Source organism: Xyrauchen texanus, chromosome 31, assembly GCF_025860055.1.
Source record: "Xyrauchen texanus isolate HMW12.3.18 chromosome 31, RBS_HiC_50CHRs, whole genome shotgun sequence".
NCBI lineage: Eukaryota > Metazoa > Chordata > Actinopteri > Cypriniformes > Catostomidae > Xyrauchen > Xyrauchen texanus.
This window is the reverse complement of record NC_068306.1, coordinates 19165902-19181448: the sequence shown is the minus strand read 5'-3', so window position 1 is coordinate 19181448 and position 15547 is coordinate 19165902. Positions and strand designations below refer to the sequence as shown.

The 15547-nt window shown below is 36.4% G+C and overlaps 1 protein-coding gene across 1 annotated transcript in view; it reads left to right on the top strand.

Annotated features, from left to right (window-relative positions):
- LOC127625089 (bifunctional heparan sulfate N-deacetylase/N-sulfotransferase 1-like) overlaps positions 1 to 15547 on the top strand; it is a 132927-nt gene that overhangs the window by 373 nt on the left and 117007 nt on the right. The window lies entirely within an intron of this gene.

Sequence of the window (15547 nt, the reverse complement as noted above, 5' to 3'; positions counted from 1 at the left end):
ATACGCCCTGGAGGTTGCCGAATTCGTATAATCGAGCAGAGATATCTATGCAGATATAATGGTTATAGTTTTGGTTGGAATGGATAGGCAGGCTAGGTTAAATGTGTCTGTTTTTAGCATAACAGCTGGCTGTGTTTTAAAACATAGCAAGCTGTCTATTTAGAAAACATTCTGGGCATTATAGTTGTGTTTGAACTGTCGTAGGCAGCTTACTATGTTGTAAAGAAGCTCAAGGTCCCTCATTCTGTTGATCACAAGCCTCAATTACCTTCTACACTCTTTAGCTTAGCTTAGCGATTCTGCTACTACTGCCTGGAGCTGTTTTTGTATTATATAAGCATCTATATTTTATAAAACCTTTAGAAACCTAAATGAGAGCTGTAAATTGGATTTATATAGTAGTTTTATCTGGGAATCCCATCACAACTTTACTAGCTGTTTACATTAGCCGCCACGCTGAAATTAAACGGGTCGACTAGCTATTAGCAAGCTAACAAAACTGAGATGAGAGAAGTTTTGAACCTTTTTAGGAATTGTCCCCGCTCTTTTTGAAATGGGATTATTTTGCTGTCGAGAGTTGTTTTCTTGGTTCTTTAAGAGACTGCTGGCCAGTAAGTTGTCCTCATAATAATTGCTTGGAAGTTGTTGGTATTGTACATTATTTGGGTGTCAATGTATATTTTATGAATGCACTTTTGTGTTTTGTTATGGCTCTTTTGCAAACACTTCAACATATGTGCGTTTGCATGGACAATAGTCACATGAGGATGATTTGATATGCCCAAGGACCAACACAATGTGCCACTGTGGAGGAGAGCAGACCTGTTATTGACCCAATTCAGAAGGTTGTGTTTTTCTTCAGTTTAGTGAAACTGTTGAAAAAAGTGTCAGGCGTTAATGTTGTCATTATGTGACGTTTACATTATTTGCAACTGCTTAATTTCCTTCATTAAACAGAGCATCATGCCATCAGCATCTCATATGAGTCCTTATACAAGAGAAACATTGGTATACCATTACAGGTTGACAGTCTGCTGAGTCTCTAGATAATCGTTTACTGTTGGAAATTGATGACACTGTGGTCTGTTTATAATATGATAACAGATCATCTAGATTTAAATGCAGTTTTTCCTGTTAGGTTGTTCAGCCAAAAAAAAAAAAAAAAAGTATGCACTTGCTATGCCAAAGTCATATTTTATAATTAGGTTCATGACTTGATTTAAGCCCTTACTGTAATAGGCAGCATATAAATACAGTATAGTGCTGATGAAGTAATTTGAGTCTTAAGGGTTCTTATTGAGATTTAGATTGCTTAACCTTCATGTGCTGAGAAGTTTAGATGCTCTGGTCAGAGTTGTAAACAAACAATGTGCATTACTGGGCCTGATACTTTTTTCATTTGAAAATGAAATAAAAATGTGATGTTTGTAAGATTGTATAGGGTATTTGATAAGAACAAATTGTATTATTTACATTTAGGGAAATATTTTAGCACTTTTTTTTTTTAGCAATATTTAGAGGACAAGGCCTCTCTCAGTCAGTAGACGTTTTTAGAACATATTGGCTTGAGGTACAGCAAAACAGTGGTTTTGTGAAAAATCTGTGCAGCAGTTGTAAAATATTTTTTAGTGCACACCAAAACATGTTCGGGCAGCATAAGGTGTTCGGAGTGGCTTGTCTTGTGGATTAGGGTGAGAGGATCTTGTTTTGCAGTTTGAAAAGCTGCATCTGGGTTAGAAGATTCAATGATAAGAAATGACGGACATTTTGAGCCACCTTGCTGAATAGCCAGAGGCATGAATGTTTGTGTTCAGGACCCTGGCATTTATCTCTGGTTTGAATGGGAACGAGGGAGTCAGATGGAAAACGGGGGCATGCAAATACGTGGTATGCAATCTGTGTAGCTCTGTGTGCTGTAAGATAAATATAAAATATAGTTTTTCTTTAAAGAAATGAAGGAAACCTTGCCAGCAGTGCTACGAGAACCAGAGTGTGACCTTCTGTCAATAAAGGAAGATTCCTGACTGCCTTTGGCTAGCAGCTCAGAAATGAGAGGTTAACTTTAAATCAGTTTGTTTGGGTGTCTTTCTCAACTACATATCCTTGAGCTGGCCTGAGAATGCATCAAACACACACCCCTTCAGTTAACTGTATATATAGCTGATTGCCTATAGCCCAAGTTTACAAGCTGGAAGCAGATAATTTTGCGTGCTTGCTTAGGCAAGAATCGCTATTACTGTAGCTCATACTTAAGTTAAGGATTTGAACAATCTCCTTTTCCTTAGTATTAAACTTTCACAAATAACTCATTCAGCACTTTTTTTTACTTTGGCTTTGATACCACAAAAATAATTCCTTAAATTGTATGTCTTGTTGAAGAAAGGTGTGCTATTATTTGTATTTCTAAGTGATATGCCTTTGTGAGAATCATCACAGGAAGCAATGTGTGTTTTGCAGTGTAGATTCAAAAGAAGCAGTTCATAAGAGTGATTGTACTGGATGTTTCACTCTGCTGATTTAGGCTATGTCTACATTCATCCGGATACATTTGAAAACGGTGTTTTCGTTTTCAAAATGCTTTCCGTCCACACTGCCATTTTCAAGCATTTTCCAAAAGTTGCTCATACACACTGAAACGTATGAAAACGCTTAAATCCCCTTACTGTTCATGTGAAAAATCGCCATTGCATGTATGGTCTGATACGCAATTGTCCTTGTGTTCCATCACCGGATACCAAATCCGAGTAAACTTCCCCTCACCTTTGTACAACATTCACATTGCATTCATTCAAAGTAACATATATCTAGGCTATAATAATGCTTTCAAAGTGAATATCAGGCACAGCAGCACCACCATCTTGATTGTTTTGGTTGAATGGATCACATAACTCACATGACAACAAATGTGTCATAGTTTTCAGATATATCAGTTTTCACAGTCCACACACTACAATGCGAAGGCAACGTTTTCAAATGGGAGAGCGTTTTCAAAAAGCTCTGTTTTTGCTGACAAATATGCAGTCTCAGTAGGGCTGGCAATATGTCAAAAAATTTTATCACGATAATATTTGTCATATTGTTCGATATCGATATTTATCACGATATACATTTACACATTGCTCATTTTTTTTTTGTTGACGGAAGAAAATAAGAAAAAATAAATTCTAAACAGTCAAAATAGTCTCTACAAAACTGCACAGGGGGTCCAGAGAAGGTCAAAGCAGTTGGGTCTGCGGGATCTTTTACCAATTTTACCGTTTATCAATTGAAAATGAATGTTAAAAGATCATCTGTTTGTTCTGAAGCATAGTGACAGCAGTCCAGTATTTGTTGGAATATTTTTACATTAAAATGCAATATTTTTTATATTTCTTTAGATTCAGAGACCCAAGTATGGGCATAGAAGCCCTTGTGACTGTGGAATGATGCTGAATGTGGGTTCAGGGGTGTACTGAGAGAAAATGTAGAAAATGTTTTTTAAAACATTTAAAAAACATTTGTATATTTTCATTAAAGTGAGAGACTAGGCTACCAACTAGTAATTTTAGTCTTTCCTTATCCATTCCAGACATCCAATTAATTTTCACAAAAGCAGAACAGAAATCGGTTTGTTTATTCGATTTGTTTATTATTAAAGGCTCGTAACATGCTGATTAATAAAGATACATTTAGAAGGGAAAAACATTATGGTCTAAAAGGTGCTTTGAAACCACGTTAACTCATGCAGCGCATCATGTCTACACACATGCAGGGAAAAGAGTCAACGCGTGCGGAGCGGGATAGGGCAGAAATTATGCATGTTTGGTACTAACTAGAGAACAATATTCAAGATTACAGCGCAGAAAGATCAGAGCTGTTGTCCACATCACTGTTGTGCTGTCGCGCTCTTCATTAGAGACGATGAGAGGGCGCAACCTTTGTCATGAAGTCTTGCGGTGCGGATGAAATCAATCCGGTGTCTGACGTAACCTAATTGTTAGCAAGGCAGCTAGCATTAGCAAGTTCATCCAGTCTGACCCCAAGTTACCACTGGCGCGTTGTGAGCGAAGCTGAGAGCGTTTTCAATTCATTCCTATGAAAGCTGAGCGTCATGCTCGCAAGGTGGATCGTAGGATTGGCAGCGGTGTGGAGCAAGCTCTCTCCTAGCGCTGTGAGTGCCTTTGAGCTGATTTCGTCTGCTCCAGTGGAAACGCAGCCTGAGAAAGCCGAACTGCTTGTGTTTTAGCGACACGTAGTAAATATAGAAAACTCCTCAAAAGCTTATCGTGGATTTTATTTATCGTGAGATATAGCGCTATCATTTTATCGCCCAGCCCTAAGTCTCAGTGTGGACAGAAGGCCAAAATTTTGAGAAAAAGATGCGTTTTCAAATGAAAACATCAGTGTGGACATGGCCTTAGTAAGGCTGTTTTAGTGCAGGAAACATTTTGAAAGTATTTTAGGACTCTTTTGCATCTGTATCGGCAGGAGAGTCCATGTTCAAGAACCGTTAACGGATACAAAAATCATAAAATCTTTTTGTTTATTTATTTTTTTTATAAAAAGAGGTACTCTGTTTACCAGCTCTAATTATAAGCCAATTGTGTCTACACTGCAAAATATTTTTGGGACATTTTTGTGTGTTAAAATGAACACTTTCTGGGTGAACATACAGGTCCATCTTTGATTTGGTTCAATTAACACTGACCAAAGTGTTACTTATATGAACACTCTTTTAGTGTACAATTTAAACAATTCAGGTGTTGAAAATGTCATACTTAAAGGAATAGTTCACCCCAAAATAAAAATTTGCTGATAATTTACTCACCCTCAGGCCATCCAAGATGTATCAAGTTTATTTCTTCATCAAAACAGAATTTAAGATTTTTAGGATTTCATTTCAGGCCTCCTCCTTTTAAACAATGAAAGTGAATGTACTCCATTTTTTTGATGGACCAAAATGCATATTTAGGGTGCATCAAAATAATCTACACAATAAAGTTCTTCTGAAACCAAACAATTGATTATTTTTAGAAACAAAACAATACTTATATACTTTTTATCTACAAATATTCACTTCCGTACATCTCTTATATATATATTAATAATTATGAAAAAAAACATTACTACAGTAAATTATTTCGGAGCAACGCCGTTGCATTATTTACTTGTGATTTTTCTTTAGCTGAAATATATAGGCTAAATGACTGTCAGGAATTCAAGCCACACAAGTTGTAGTTAGTGAAACCAAGTGTGAGTGTTTACTGAGATTTACAGGGTATACAGTGATATTAATGGTACATGATATCACACAGAAGAGAAGCTTCACAAACTGAAGAAGAGGTAACAGGCAAAACAACAGGGTAAGCACTAAACAGATATGGACAAGGATCAAGAGTATACACAGACAGGTAAATAAACACTGTGTGAAAGCAGCGCAGTTAAAGTAGATTTATTTATGCATGCAGTGATGAGCGAGTGAATTGAGAGCTGGTGCGGTGAATTAGAAATCTGATGATGAGCCCGAGGGAGGTGTGACAATGACAAAGTTTTCACTTTGTCAAGTTTTCAACTTATTTTAATTCAGAAATGTTAGATTTAATGCTAAAACATCAACATTACAATTATGATTAATTCATATTTCAAATGTAAACTAAGTGTGTTATCAAAAAACAGACAATCAGAATGGGAGTTATGCATTTATTGAAACAATACAGCTTGCCTTCCTTAAAATCTTCAATAACAACTATAAATTTAAAAGTCATATTTAAAGCTGAAACATACATGTGTAATCCTTAAAAGCATCCATCCCTATTCAGACCCTTTCCCCTCAGGTAAAAATCCCCTTTAGTAGAGGATTGGATCTACATATTGTTTAATGCTCTTGAGCTCTCGCTGTGCAGTGCCATGGGTTCACCTCTCATGACTGGATAGAGCCAGAGGGTGGTCTGCCAGGAGCAATCAGACAAATTAAGCAGGGCAGTGGGAAGTAGAGTCTGCTTGGTTAGAACTCCTTTTACTACTGCAGTACATCAATGGATTCGTTTTCCTCTCTCTGAATAGCAATGTTTTTAATTTTGGAAACATTTGGAAATTATTTAGGAAAAGTGGATTCACGTAAGCAATGAGGGAAATAGTTTTGAACTCTGTATTTGGTGATTATTTAAGTTATTATAAAATCTTTCAATTTGGTTCATCACTAGTGAGTGGGATCCTTATGTAATGTTATCACTGTTATGGTTTTGGAAGAATTGGGGTGAACAAAATATTCATAACTCAAATTTGGGAGCATTTCATTTTTATTCCTGAATGCTGACATCCTTCATTTTGTTCCAAACAATTTTTAATTATAATTTTATTTTTATATCTTAAACTTCCATCCAAAAAAGCTTTTAGCGCATCAAAATAAAGCTGCTGGAAATGCACATTATCGCTAAAATGTCACAAATGTCGACATAATATTTTTCCGTTTAACTCAAGCGCATAAACTCTGTCGATACATCAGATGTCGTGAAAAATTGGTTTGAAAATTGCCATTAACGCAAAAATGCAGTGTCACATGACAGAGTTTGCCCCAATCCTTAGCCTGTGTTAATTATGACGACAGTATTGAAAGCCAAATTATAGTATGTGATTATTGATTGATCTTTATGGCATGTAGAGCCGATCTGCAAATGTGACACTTCCAGGAGTGCCAACACAATATCTTGTGCACATTGAACAAATGAATGGCCACTGTCATTTGCATTTTGAAGCTAAAATACATTTAGATGATAATCAAGTTTAGTTGGTCGATAAAAGTTGCTGGAGAAATATGCGGGACATAATGCAGTTGTGATGGCAGTGCTTTAGATTAGAGTATTGAATATCAAGAATGTATACACATCGATTGATGGTCCTTCTACTGAGACCAGAAAGTTTCCCCCACTACTTTTGCCAGTTTGAACAGGTCCATGACGATCTGCTTTCAGGTCAGAGCCGGTGCCAACCTGCGATAGGTGCAACATCAGGACCAATATTACAGTCCTATCAGAAGGGTAACTGTTCTTTTTGATTGCAATTTCTCTTCCTATTATTGCTTTTTTTTTTGTGAAATTAAAATGATAGTAAACTGTCTAATTTTAATGAATTGTCTCAATACTCTCCCCATTTTACCAAAAAATTATGGACATCTGGGAGGCGAATTAGTGATAAACGCACATTTCAGAATGGAAACGGCTTCAGGGCAGATTTCTTTTGTACTGAACCAAAACTTTTGTGACAGTGTTTTTTTTAGGCATGACGTAATCACGCACACCCTTTTTATCGATAAAAGGCCATTTTAATTGTGTTGCCTTTTGCAACACACTTTACCTTTTAAACATTCACTACATTTCAGAAACAGTCATGAGAAGCACTGTTTAAGGATTAGCTAATGGATTGGGTAGAAAAAACATATAAAAAAAATTATTTATTAAGACATTATGTTCTTAGCTTTTTTTTTATGTGCTGTATAGTGTATCATTTTTGAAAGCTTAGTAACAGCATCATTCTGTGAGCCCTCAAAAGCTGTTTACATCTGGGTGTACCACAGGCATTATTATTTCTATACTCTTGCTCATCTTTTGGTATTCGTGGCCTCACTCATTCAGGAAACTTCTGGTCTGTTGCGTAATGCGAGACTCTGTTTTTCCTCCCCATGTTTGATTAATGCTAATTCTTCTCATGGTTGATTAGTTGACATGAAATGCAGACACAAGTTAATTGCTCATCCGTAATTAAAGGCATCATTGTATAAAGAGTGACTCTTTGCCAAGACCTACGCAGCAGAGCTTGAAGTTTAAGCTGGAGGCAGATAATGAACAGCCTCTGATTTATTGCACTTTAAATTGCATCCTTTATCACATCACATTCCTTTATTTTTAGTGATGAGTGGTGACCCGAGATGGTGCTGGTTTCCATGCTTGCAAACTGCAAGTGCACTTTGGTCCATTGACAGAAAGTTGGTTGACATTGTGTGCTGAGTGCTGAAGTACATAGAAGAGGTTAATGACCACAGAAATCTGAACTCTTGAATGGCTCACCTTGAACTGCCTGTGTAGTTTCATCTGCCTGGTTGTTTTCAGCCTTTCTAGGGTTGTTTTGTACTTAAAACGTGTTATCTGGATTCTGGAATATTGTGAAATTGCTTGTCTTTAGAGCATCAAAAGAAAAAAGTTGCATCATATTGCAGGGTTCAACAGCGGGGCTTTATTTATTTTTTTGCGCATTGCTAGCCCAGTCGGTCCAGTAGTTCATATTTTTACTTTCTCTGCCATTTTTACTGACATTTTGTTTTTGTATATGGAAATGTGCCTAAAAATGGTTTATTTTAAACTTTTCAATTAAATTGACTATTTCCATGCAATAAAGGACTGAGCATGTTTACATGCACAGACAGCAGTATGCTGATAACCAACAAAAAATCAGCTTATTCAAAAAGTTTTATTTGAGTGTTTATATGAGACTTGAATTCATCGGGATTTGAATTCTTGAATTCAAGTTATACATGTTTATTCTATTTTTTTATAGAATTGTTAACAGCCTTGCCCTTCCAATACAGTGAGTGTTAAATCAAAGATTCATCTCTCATCTAAACACTAAGGTTATGTTTTGTCATAAACTGACAAAATTAAATTACTTTATTTAATTGTAAACGTGAAAAGTCTGGAGTGGGCTTATAAGGAACATGTGCACCATTTAAGCCCACATGTGTTCTTAATAAGCCCACTATGCTTTTAAAATGGTAAATGTTTAACATTGATTTTACTGAATAAACCCCTCAATTTATGATTAATTTATAGATTTAGGCCTAGACCTCAAACATCATAATCAGTTAATGAAATATTTAATTTCTGAATCTAGTACCTATTTTATTTCTCTGCCTGTTCATTTTCTCCCTGCAAAGAAAATATGAATAATAAAAAAGTTAATATAAGCCAACAGTCGAGTAGTTGCATGTTTATGATATTAATTTAATTACTTAAATATATTTTTGGGTCGGGGTGGGGCATCAGTAGGGTTGTGCCGTGATGGCTGACCAACATCACGATGTAGAGCCACCATCGTGATGCCACGCCCCCTTTTGCAAGTCTTGGTAGTGTGACTCACTAATCCTAGTCTCTTCTATAGTTAACCTAAAAACTTTGCAGGGATTGCTCTGTAAATTAAATTGAGAATATAACTAATGCATATATGCTATTTTAAATCCTGTAGTATATGCCAGAGACGTGACAGTCTGTGAAAATACCGTGTCAGGCAGGCTACACAAATATTGATTGTTAGCTTCGTCTTTTTTTTACATGTCTTACACTGTACATTTAGATTAAAATATTTTATGTTGTAGGCTACAAGAAAATAGCCTTTATTAATTAATTATTAGTAGTTGTAGTGTCTCAGAAAATCTTGCTCATTGTCACATAGCTCTTGTATACACTGAAGCGGCAGTTTAAGATAAACCCAGACCAGCGAACGTCAAATAACTTTTGTCTGGTTAATACTTTTAAAGAAAAATTTCCATGGCCATAAATCCATAATGTCAAATCAAATGAAAGAAACAAGGTGAATATGAATAACACACATTTATTAAAACATAGAAGAACAACAAATAAAACAAGAAAACGGGAGCAACACTCATATACACTCATATAATGACCGATACTCGGCATTAACATTTCACTTATAATTAGCAGCACAAGTAACTTCAGCACAGGCTACAAAATAAATTATGTTATTGAAATATTGTAAAGTGGTCATATGAACTACACAAATGAACGTTTAAAAAATAATATGCAAAATCGAATAGCTCCGCAACGGATGGCGAAAAATGCGTAAAGAAGTCTAATATCTTTCACCATAGACCATGTTTAAATTTCGATGTTTCTGGCCAGAAATACCAACATATTCACTTTATCTGGTTTTAATAAGCTGCGGATTGGAGTAACTACACTACCCGCTGTGCTGAAGACCCGCTCTGATGGAGTGCTGGTAGCACATATGCACAGATATTTCCGTGCTAATCTTGCCATGAACGGAAACCTTTTGTCGTTCGTTTTCCACCAAGTCAGCGGGTCCTCTTCCCCATCAGTGGCCATTTCCTGCAGGTACATGGTACCGCCCCACCGACGATATCATCGTCCATCGCAATGTTTTACTGTCAACATCGTCAACTGCCAATTTAGGGGACATCGCCCAACCCTAGGCATCAGAAAATGGTTTGAGTTCCAATGCTGAGAAAGAATGTTATAAGTAACATTGCTAACAATGTTCTACATTAGAGAAATTCTAAACCGTAAAAAATTGCCTTTAAAATATACATTTTACAAGCAAACACACAAAGCGGTAATCCTGAATATGTCTGAAAAACCAGCAAGGAGACTTAGTTAATTTATAGAGAAATGCACATTAGGGTTGTGCCGACAGATGATCATCTCTGGGATCGCGATGGTAAGAGTAATCGCCAGTAGCTGATGCCTTTGATGAGGTCAAGAAGATATTTGGCTCGTTTTCTCATGTATTCAATTATTATTATTATTTGGCTGTTATTATCAAATTAATATTACAAATAATTTGCCCGTGAACACACAGACGCACTTGAAGAAACACACTTTAATATGTTAAGAACAGATGACAGAAAAGCTGTCTATGCACATGTATGACGCGCTGATACAAGGTGTGCAGTCTCATGGAGCACGCGCATCTAAAAGGTTCTCGCTCTTTGTTTCTGTGTTCCATTTTTTATTTTGCAAGAACAGTATCGTCTATGAGTGCTGCAAATGACCTCTGACGTCTCCGCTCAGGAGGTATTTTGAGTTCAGTTTGCTTTATTTCCACAGAGTAGTTTATTGTGACCAACTCTGCAGCCTATACATCTGTGTTTAAAACATAAGACAATACTCAAACACATTCACCTTGAACCATGATTTATATTTAAGTGATTATCATCATTCTAATTATTTTTACATTTATAATTGTTTTTATGTCTTCATTTGTGTAAGTTAGTTTCCGCCTTGATGTTAAGATGGATTCTTGCCTGACAGTTGATGGAAAGTCTATATATATATATTATTCTTTTATCACTTCGTTATTTTAACTGCTTTTTAGTTTAGTCTGGAGTGCAGTTTGAATTTAGAAATGTATTTAATTTTCAATGCAAAATCACTAAAGCAAGAAGATTCCCTGATCCCTCCGCCTAGGGGTTGCCGATGTAATTGGATATATATATATATATATATATCGATCGTGAAGGAGGGAACAAAACAAATTTATTCACACACAATGTATTTTCCCCGATAACTAAATACCCGACCGGTAGAGAATGCACAGTTGAACTAGGTTCTTTGCCAGAGAGATGTTCACAATTGTTGTAAAACTGTTTTTCAAGTCTTTTTAAACACCACATTTTAAATGCACTTATTTTTATTTTTTTTTTCAGTTTTATTTGAATTTTTAGTTAAAATAAAAAAAAATAAAGTTCTAAGTTTGATTCAAAGTGTCTTGTTTTATTGTGTAGGCTTAACCTTAACCCTGCTTAATGAAAATTAGGCTACCCCTTAGTACCACCTAGCATCCAACCAGCGGTACAACCAACTGACCAATCAAAACTTGGTCAACCAAGACTCTTCTCATCGACGAATCTTTGGTCGACTATCAGGGGGCAGAAAATAGATACAGTATGTAGATTTGGCAATTATTTCAGTTACCAATTTATTCATATAGGGTTCAATGGGTTATTTGCTCAGTGGGCTTATTGGGAACAACAAGGGTCAATGGAAAATGAACCTCAATAATTTATAATAGTCAAACACAATGGTTTTCATGATTAAAAAAAAAAACTATATTTTACAATGTAGAACATGTTTGTTATTGGTGTTAAACAAATACAATAATTATTCTGTTTTTAAGCTATGAGTAAACAGGCTTTTCAAAAGCACTGTTCCTTGTCCACATGAAAAGAAAGTTATATTAATGGATACTAATTACAGACAGAGCACCAAATCTTGTTTAGAGCTCAAGAAGCTTCTTAAATATTTTCATTCAATGTGGTTATCAGCTGTTTTTTTTCTTTTACTGCATTTATCTTTGTGAGTATCACTCAGGCAGTGTCGTGCACAAGCTCCAGATACTCATGAAATTCATCTTTTCAAATGCATAGTGCTGTTAAATACAAAGAAAATAAATTATATCAAGTTGCATTTGATGTATTAATCTCTTAATTTTTTAGTTTTTATCATTCCTCATGTTCATCTGACTTCAGAAAAAGGTCATCAAAAAAAGTATTTGAGCAACTTCCAAATGGATGCTGAATTGTGCTAGCACATAATCCAAAATAGCTCAAGAAAGCATGTAATGGGCAAAAATCTACCTGTGTCGAATGGATTATGCTTAATATATAACCCGATAAAGGAAAACAGTTTAAAGTGTGCACATGACCACAAACGTTGTCAGTTTATTAACCATTATCAGGGTGAGAATGTGCATGTAAAACACTCACTGATTTGTTTGTAATTTTTAACCCATTTTTTTATAGCCTACTTCCTTGTCATTCTTGCAGTTTCGACAAAACCTCATCTATGCTTGTCAGCTATATAAAATGTCCTTGGTAATAAGTTTAAATCAGAAGAATTTGCACCAATGTTCAAAACACTGCAAAAATCTCACACTGGCCCCTTACCAGCGAGCTTTCCTTATTGTTGAGCTCTATCCAGTATGTATAGCTTTATAGATCTGGATTGGACCGAATCAAGAAAGCCCATGTCTGCACAGAGACGGTCAATGGAATTTAAAGGAACTTGGAATGGCTGGCTTTTGCTAAACACATTTATAACCATAAAGGCATTCCATTCAGCTAGTGCTGCTTTTTACACTCTCCTTTGCACTGTTGGATCCGGCAACATAATGCGATTCGTTACACCACTGCGTCACAGGTCCAGATTGTCTGCAGAAGCATGGCTATTGTTGTACGCCATCATGATTGAAGTGCTGCATTCTCCGTTGACAGCCGGGAAACCCTGTGGTGGTTCTGTCATGCAATCAGTCTTAATGGCATGGAAAAATGGGGGATTCTCTTTAAATCCAGTGCTGTTATGTTTTAGATGCACGTTAGACAAGCAATTACCTTTATTGCTTTACTATATGTCACAATATCAAAGTAATGGGCACTTAGCAGAAACTCAACCAGCTGTTTTTTCGCTTCTAATCTTTTAATGTTGAAGGGAGTTGAGGTAAAGCCATTTATTTTTCCTGGAATTATCCTTCATTTTCTTTTCATAAAATGCTCTTATCATTAAAAGGTCCTGCAATCTTGCAGTATCCATTAAACTTTAACATTATTGTGGGGGCGACTAATCTTCTGAGCATAATCTGTAGTATATCACAGGGAGGGTGTTTTTTTATGGGTAAAGCCAAATCCAATCAGAGAGAATGTAGGCGCTACATTTTTAGCAGACAGGTCAGATGTTTTGTGTTGATGGTGCCTCATCCAATCCTAGTGACATTGGGATGGTCAAGTTTTGGAAATAACAAAAGGCACAAATCAGAGCATGAGTGATTCGTGGAGGCTACAAAAAAGCACTAGAGTGTGATAAAATCCTGGCATTTCTTAAAAAAAAAAAAAACCTAATTAATTGTACTCCCACAAACAAATTATCATTCCACCCTCAACAGAATTCTCGAAATACTTGAATACACCCTTAAATCACGTTTGTTCTGCCTTGCTTCAGCTCTTGGTCAGATTCCTTGTTCTTTGTCACCCGATTCAAGGAGTGAAAGGGAAGGGCTCACCGAGCATTCCTGGCCTGCATCGACTGCCCTTTGCACCAGCCCCCTGTCCCCTCCAGCACAGATTCTGTTCAGCATGCAGGGTTGAGTAATTTATCTCAAGGAGGAGCGTGCCAAATCGGGCCACTGCAAAACAATTTGTCTTCTTTGCCAGGGCTTTGCCAAATTTTGGCCTGGCCTGATCTCCCCCCTCTTGCTGGAACTTGACACCGAGCAAGCTGTCACTTTGCCTCCATCAACATGCCAGTGTTTATGTTCAGTTCACCCAAGTATCAACTTCTCATCATCTTAGCAGGGGTACATCAGCAGCTGGCCGTTTATCTCTTGGCACGCCTGAGACTCCACTTCATTAAAAGGTGCCAGTGTTGCTGTGATCACACATGGAGGTCAGATCCAGATGGAGTCCTCTGCACTCTGAGATTGAAATAAACACATTTAAGCAAGATCTAATCTAATGTCAGCTTGTTATTTTTAAAATTTTAATTCTTGTTTTTGTTTAAGCATTCAGCACATTTCCTAAAAGTTACTTTATGTAGTTATTTAATGTAGAATTTTTGCTGTTTAACTGTATTTACATTTTTATATAATTTATTAAGGCCTACTCTTTTAAAGCAGAGCCCTTATACACATCCTGTTTTCTAACACCATTTCTTGTACTCCATCAATGTTCAGTTTAAAGAATTCTCGCATGATATACTTTGGGACCAGAATAAATAAATTTTCCTTAATATCAGTCTTTTAAACCTGGTTTCATAGAATCACATTACTATACCTCCTCTTTTGCAAAATAGGTTTTGCGTGGCTTGTTGTATGCAGTGTGGCAGTTTCGTGGATAAATAAGCACTGGAGGTGCTACAAACATTATAATTTATAATTTTTTACTCTCTCGGTGGAGAGCGTGGTGAGTTGTGCATGGATGCCGCGGAGAATAGTGTGGGGTCTCCTCATGTGCTATGTCTCCATGGTAGGGCTGGGCGATATGGCTTAAAAAAAAAATCTCCGATTTTTTTTCACACCAAACCCGATTTTCGATTTTAATCGATTTTTTTATTTCTATTTAAAAACAAACTACAATCGACAAAGAAATTGCTCAAAACAAATATACTCTTTATTTTGTTCTGATTTTCCCTTATGCAGTTTAATCTTAATGTCCCCTTGGGGCATAAGTGTAACAGGAAACAAGCCTCAAAACATGCTTGTAAATGAGATGGCAGGCCCTGCCATTGTAAACAGTGAAAATGTAGCTAGCTTATCAGTTTTCTAATAACTTCAAACTTACAGTGACACAATGCACCTTCAAAATAACTTAAAATATAAATAAAAAATAAAATTTGTGTGTCCCTCTTTGATAAAACACTTTTGGTCAAATAAATGTAACAAAAATGACAAAATTAGATGTATTACAAAAATACATACTTTTAACAGTGGTATTCATAAAGTGCAAACACAACTTTCAACAGTTGTTCTGAATCCCTGAAATTGTAAACAAAATGAAACATCTGCATCCATTACTTTAGTTTCAACATTCTTCTTTTATGCATTTTTAGCCAGGAAGACAAGCCTGTCTACTACCTCTGGCTTGAGGCATGCCCGGTTACATGTAACAATTCCCCCTCCCACACTGAAAAGCCTCTCTGATGGGGCACTTGTAGCAGGGACAGACAAGTATTTTTTGGCCAGATTACTGAGACTTGGGGGAAGTTTGGTTCGTGACGTTTCCACCACTGAAGTGGATCAGTGTCTGGGTCAACCTCAGGGGTCAGTAGGTAGG